This window comes from Triticum dicoccoides, chromosome 6B (genome assembly GCF_002162155.2).
Source record: "Triticum dicoccoides isolate Atlit2015 ecotype Zavitan chromosome 6B, WEW_v2.0, whole genome shotgun sequence".
NCBI classification, from domain to species: Eukaryota; Viridiplantae; Streptophyta; class Magnoliopsida; order Poales; family Poaceae; genus Triticum; species Triticum dicoccoides.
In genome coordinates this window covers 417241425-417248133 of record NC_041391.1, presented here as the reverse complement: position 1 = coordinate 417248133, position 6709 = coordinate 417241425, and the positions used below count along the sequence as shown (strand labels likewise).

Sequence of the window (6709 nt, the reverse complement as noted above, 5' to 3'; positions counted from 1 at the left end):
CCGACGGGGTCATATATTTGTGAATTATTAGTTAGGTCATATATTTTTCGATTTGGTTATGAAAAACATCATATATAATTGTGTTGATCGGGTAGTTTTAAATGTGCAGTTGTTTATGTTGTACTTTTTTTCATGTTGTAGTAATTACGTTTATTCTTTGTCATGGCAGGTGTTGACAGATGGTGGGCGCTGGTCGGTAGCGCGCCGAGGCCACTTCTTCGTCGGCGCGTAGTGTGAGGTCTTCCATTCCACACGCACCTCTCTGCCGAGCTGGACAGTATGGCGACACCGCCGGGCCCTTCTTCGTCGACCGCGGTGCCCAGCAGGGGACGAGGAAAGAAGAAGGGCTGAGGTGGAGCACGTGGTCGCGGGAGAGGAGGTAGGGTGGCTCTTACGGCGCCTTCCTCGCCGCCGCCCCCAGCTGTTTCACCCGAGCACGTGACTGCTAGGGTGGACTCGTCTGAGGAGGAGGCTACACGGACTCCGGTCCACGAGCCTCCGGTCCATCAATGATTACAAATGGTCATGTGAGTGGTGTTGCAGGCTGCTATACAGAGTGAGAGAGATAGAACGGAGAAACTTCTGGCGGAGGCGGCGGAGAGGCAGCGGGAGTTAGAGGAGAGGACGACAAAGATGTTGGAGGAGGAGAGGGCACGGAATGACATGCAGGCAAGGGCCATGTATGAGCTCCTTGTGGTAAGTTTCTTCTGCAGATTACTTGCTAGTCTTAACATTTGAGTCTCATTACTAACTAGTATGACTCTGTTGTGAGAACCAAATGTGCAGTCTGTGTGCGAGAAGTCCGGTCAGACCGCTCCGTCGATGCCAGTGATTGCTCCTGGGAGCACGGTGAGTTTAATTTGAATGGACATTACTTGCTAGTCTAACATTTGAGTGTCATAATGCTAACGAGACATTGGAAATGATCTTTGGTGCAGCTTAACTCCAGAAATGCATCGCACGATCCTTCTCCAGCTACCGGCACGAGCCAGCCCGCTCCTACACCTCCCTGATCGCGGTAAGTTTCTCTAGACTTAGACTTAGCTTTATTTCCTCCAATATGCTTACCATAATGACCTAGAGTTAGCTTCCTTTCCTTCAAAATGACTTAATAAGGTTACTTATGTCAAAAATTGCATAATTAACTTAGTTAGCTCATAAACGATCCATTTTACTTAAGTTAGCTCTAATATGACTCATTTTACCTTAGTTAGCTTACAAGTGATCCAATTTATCCAAGTTAGCTCTGAAATGACCCATTTTTAGTAAATTAGCTCGTAAATGATCCATTTTATCTAGGTTAGCTTTAAAATGACCCATTTCACCTAGGTTAGCTCCAAAATGACCCATTTGACCTAGGTTAGCTCCAAAATGGCCCATTTCACCTAGGTTAGCTCCAAAACGATCAATTTCACCTAAGTTAGCCAAAAACGATCCATTTCACCTAAACTAGCTCTTAAATGATCCATTTCACCTAAGTTAGGTCATAAACGACCCATTTCAACTAAGTTAGCTCATAAAAGCTCATAAATGATCCATTTCACCTAAGTTAGGTCATAAACGACTCATTTCAACTAAGTTAGCTCATAAAAGCTCATAAATGATCCATTTCACCTAAGTTAGCTCAAAAACGATCCATTTCACCTTACTTAGCTCAAAAACGACGCCCTTCACCTTAGTTAGCTCATAAATGACCCATTTCAACTAAGTTAGCTCATAAATGATCCATTTCACCAAAGTTAGCTCATGAACAACCCATTTCAACTTAGTTAGCTCATATATGATTCATTTCACCTAAGTTAGCTCATAAATGACATATACTTCTTGTTCTAGTCTTCTTCTTGTTCTATTCACCTATTTCTAACTTTCTTATTTACCATTTTGCAGATTTCACTCACTTCATGGAAGCTAGCTTGCTATGATGGAGTGCTTGCTTTTTCTTTGCTAAAACTTTGCATTGTATCTAGCTTGCTATGATAGAACTTGCTATGTTGATGAAACTTTGCTATGTAATATGTATATGGAACAATGTGTATGGATGGAACTTCATGGAACTTGCTATGTTGATGAAACTTTGCTATGTAATATGTATATGGAATTATGTGCTGGATATGTGATATGTTTGCTGTTAAATATATCTATATATGTCATATATATTTGCTGTGAAAACTGTTGGATTAAAAAAAAGAAAAAAAGAGACAATATGCAGGCTCTTTGCCGTCTGCCACCGACGACAAAGGGCTCTTTGCCATCAGCAGCGAACGGCAAAGAGGCCACGTGGCAGGCAGCTGTGCTTCCTGGGAGGCCGACCAATTTGGTCAGTTTGCCTACAGTGGCTGACGGCAAAGGCTTTGCCGTCAGCAGCGGACGGCAAAGGCCTGCCGTTAACCACCTAACGGAGTAACATCACATTTATTGCCGTCCATCTTCTTTGCCGTCCGCTGCTGATGGCAAAGGACCCTTTGCCGTCAGCTGCCCGAAGCAGACGGCAACGCAGCTCTTAGCCGTCCCCTACTTTGCCGTCACCTTTTGCCGTCCGCGGCTGACGGCAAAGGTCTTTGCCGTCCGCCATCCATGCCTTTGCCGTCCGCCGTGGCCGATGGCAAAGTAGCAGATTCCTGTAGTGAGCATATATCTTTTTTCTGGTTAGCTCGTCAAGTATTTTTTATATATAATAGATAAAGAATGAGAAGACCCTAGTCTTGGGATGCCCAAGGCACCCTAAGTTAATATCCAAGGAAGATCCAAGCAACTAAGCTTGGGGATACCCCGAAAGGCATCACCTCTTTCATCTCCAACATTATCGGTAATCTTACTTGTGGGAGGCTATATTTTTATTTGTCACATGATATGTGTTTTGCTTGGAGCATTATTTTCTTCTATTTTTATTTGCTTGATGCTATTTAGAATAATGTTTTGCATCTTTCATTTCAATAAAAATGTCAAGGATAGCCTTCACCATGCTTATTTTACAAGTATATGAGTTGCTGTTTCAAAATAGAAAGTTTATTGATGTTGCAAAAATTCCGAGAAACGTCAGAATTTAATAAAATGTTGAAACTTTTTGCATAGTAAGCTCTGATAAATTTTCTATAGTGTGGTAAATTTTCATAATTTTTGGAGTTAAAGAAGTATTGATGCTCTTGCATTCTTTACAGACTGTACTGTTTTGGTAGATTGCTGTTATGTTTGCATTGTTTGCATATGTTTGCTTGTTTAATGATTCTATTTGAGGATAGGAGTATTAAATATGCAGAGGCATTTAGTATGCGATGTTGAATAATAATTTTTTTGATTTTCTACAGTAGAGAACGATAAGATTTTTGCATTGGTTTATACTAACTTATCTCACGAGTTCTTATTGAGTTTGGTGTGGGTGAAGTTTTTCAGATTTAGGAAAACCGTGATATAAAAGGAATTAAGAAGACACAAAAGCTCAAGTTTGGGGATGCCCAAGGCATCCCAAGATAATATTTCAAGAAGTCTCAAGCATCTAAGCTTGGGGATGCCCCGGTAGGCATCCCACCTTTCTTCTTCAATAATTATCGGTTAATATCGGTTGAGCCTAAGTTTTTGCTTCTTCACATGAGTTGTGCTATTCTTGGAATGTCATTTTTTTGTTTTTTTTGATATTTTAATAAAATACTTAGATCAAAATTTTAAATAAGCGAGAGTCCTCAAATAGCTACCCATTTACTTAACTACTCACTTGAACTTCACTTATATCTTGTTGGAGTAGTTTGTCATTTGCTCTAATGCTTCACTTATATCTTTTTGAGCACGATGTGCTTTAAATTTTTTGAAGAAATTCTCTCATTCTTCACTTATATTATTTTGAGAGAAGAAAATTGTATGCTAATGTTCTTCACTAAAATTTGCTTGAGCTTGTAAAAACAATTGCAACTTATGAAATTAGTCCAAAGGTGATAGATATTCAAGAGGGATATAATAAAATTTTTCATGAAGATCATTGGACAAAATAAACTTGATTCTTTGTAATACTCCCTCCGTTCCAAATTATTCGTCGTGGTTTTAGTTCAAATTTGAACTAAAACAACGACAAGTAATTTGGAACGAAGGAGTAGTTTTGAGATATGACGATAGTGATATGGGAGTCATGTTGGTGAGTAATTATGCTTTAGTAAGAATATTGGTGTTAAAGTTTGTGATTCTCTGTGCAAGCTCGAAAGTCAATAGTTATGCAATGAAATTATATCCTACTTGTGGTGCATTATTCGGTGTTAGTTATTCTTAATGCTTGCTTATGAGATTTTTCGTTTCTTGGTTGGATGCTTCTCAATCTTTTGCTAGCCTTCATTTGCACTAAGTATGATCACTACTTGTGCATCCAAAATCCTTTAAACCAGTTTTGCCACATGAGTCCACTATACCTATCTATATGCGGTATTCTTTCGCTGTTCTAAGCAAATTTGTATGTGCCATCTCTAATTTTCAAAATAAATTTCTTTTTTGTGTGCTCGTAGCGCTCATGAAGCGGTAGGGGGTGACCAATATTTTCCATGCTAGATGTGTTATTCTCAAGATGAGTGTTTATTCATTTGTCATTGCATGAGAGTACGACAAAGGTATTAGGGATGCCCAGTCCCGAAATAAAAAATGAATTTACTTTATGTTGTCAAATAATAAATTTCTTGGAAAGTGTTGGTATGGACGACCCCCGTGGATTCGGTTAGTCGTGGAATGTGAAAGTATGGTGGAAAAAGGAATAGACATTATTATCTGTTTGGGAACTGCCTATGATATATCTAGCATGGAAAGTGTTGGGAATTATTCAGTCATTTTTGTTGACGGGAAAAGTATGCCTGCCAAAATCTTTTATCTCTCAATTTAAGCTTTGAGCTCTGGCACCTCTACAAATCCCTACTTCCCTCTATGAAGGGCCTTTCTATTTACTTTATGCAATTTTTATTCTTATTTGAGTCTCCATCTTCTCTTATAAGCACCAACTAAGGGGAACTATTATCATACTAATATGCGAGTGTGTTTCATGAATGGATCAATGATTGAGCATGATAGGCTAGGGATAACTTGCTTTAGTGTTGATATTTTGAAAGACATGGTTGCTTGTTGATAGGCTTGAGTATTGAAATCTTCATGTCAAAACTAGACTATTGCTTTGAACCATATAAAAGTCCATATGTCCATGCTACACAAGAAAAGAATGTGATGAACATGATAGACAGCATTCCACATCAAAAATTCTATTTTTGTCATTTACCTACTCGAGGACGAGCATGAACTAAGCTTGGGGATGCTAATAAGTCTCCAACGTATCTACAATTTTTGATTGTTCCATGCTGTTATATTATCATTCTTGTATGTTTTACAATCATTTTATAGCAACTTTATATCATTTTTTGGGACTAACCTATTGACATAGTGCCCAGTGCCAGTTGCTGTTTTTTGCTTGTTTTTTACTTCGCAGGAAATCAATATCAAACGTGTCCAAACACCGCGAAACTTTTTGGAGAATTTTTATGGACTAGAACACCTAGGATGTGCCCCGAGGGGGTCACAACCCACCTGGGCACGCCTGGGGGCCCAGGCGCGCCATGGTGGACTGTGCCCACCTCAGTGGCCTCCCGCACCACCTCTTCGCACTATAAATCGTCAAATATTCCAAAAAACCTCGTGGAGACCCTAGATCAGAAGTTCCTCCTCCAAAAGCCTCTGTAGCCACGAATAACTAATCTAGACCCTGTTCCAGCACTCCGTCGGTGGGGTAGATCATCACCAGTGGCCATCTTCATCATCCCGGCGGCCACCATGATGAGGAGAGAGTAGTCCACCCTTAGGGCTGAGGGTTGTACCAGTAGCTATGTGTTTAATCTCTTTCTCTCTCTCTCTCTCTCTCGTGTTCTTGAGATGTCACGATCTTGATATATCGCGGGCTTTGTTAATATAGTCAGATCATATGGTGTTTTCCCCTCTCTATCTTGTTGTGATGAATTGAGTTTTCCCTTTGATATTTCGTTTTATCAGATTGAATACTTTTATGGATTTGAGAACACTTTATGTATGTCTTGTTGAATACCCGTGGGACAGTGGGGTATCGTATTGATTCACTTGATATATGTTTTGGCACTCAACTCGCGGATTCCTGAGGTGACATTGGGGTAATCTATGCATAGGGGTTCATGCATGTTCTTGTCTTTGTTTCTCCGATAGAAATCTTGGGGCACTCTTTGAGGTTCTTTGTGTTGAATTGAGTATTATGAATCTGAAATTATTTGGTGCTATTTAGTACGAACTCTTGGATAGATCGATCGTAAAGAATAGCTTTGAGGTGGTTTCATACCCTACAAACAATTTCTTCTTATGTTCTCCGCTAGATAGGAACTTTCGAGTGATTCTTCATCAAATTTTGAGTGATGGTTACATGATCCAATTATATTAGCATTGTTGAGAGGTTGCACTAGTGAAAGTACGGACCCTTGGCCTCATTTTCGAGCATTGCAATATCGTCTGTGCTCCATTTTTTATTGTTCCTTCTATAAAAACCAATATCTATTATCCATATTACACTTGTATAACCACCAGTGGTACGCGTTGGTGCTATACAAATGGTTTTGAATCCCTTTCCGTGACGGCATTTGGAACCATCGCCAAGTGAGTGTGGGCGATAGGGGGTCCTTCACACGACCCAGAAACCGTTGGCGATGAGCCAAGATGCATATACAGTACTCCT

General features: G+C 40.0%; 1 long non-coding RNA gene across 1 annotated transcript in view; it reads left to right on the top strand.

Moving 5' to 3' along the window:
* Positions 1 to 220, top strand: part of LOC119325548 — a 9161-nt gene extending 8941 nt beyond the window's left edge. Inside the window, exon 4 of the long non-coding RNA XR_005157575.1 lies at positions 170 to 220. This is a non-coding gene — a long non-coding RNA (uncharacterized LOC119325548). The remainder of the gene's footprint in view (positions 1 to 169) is intronic.
* Positions 221 to 6709: the final 6489 nt, after the last annotated feature.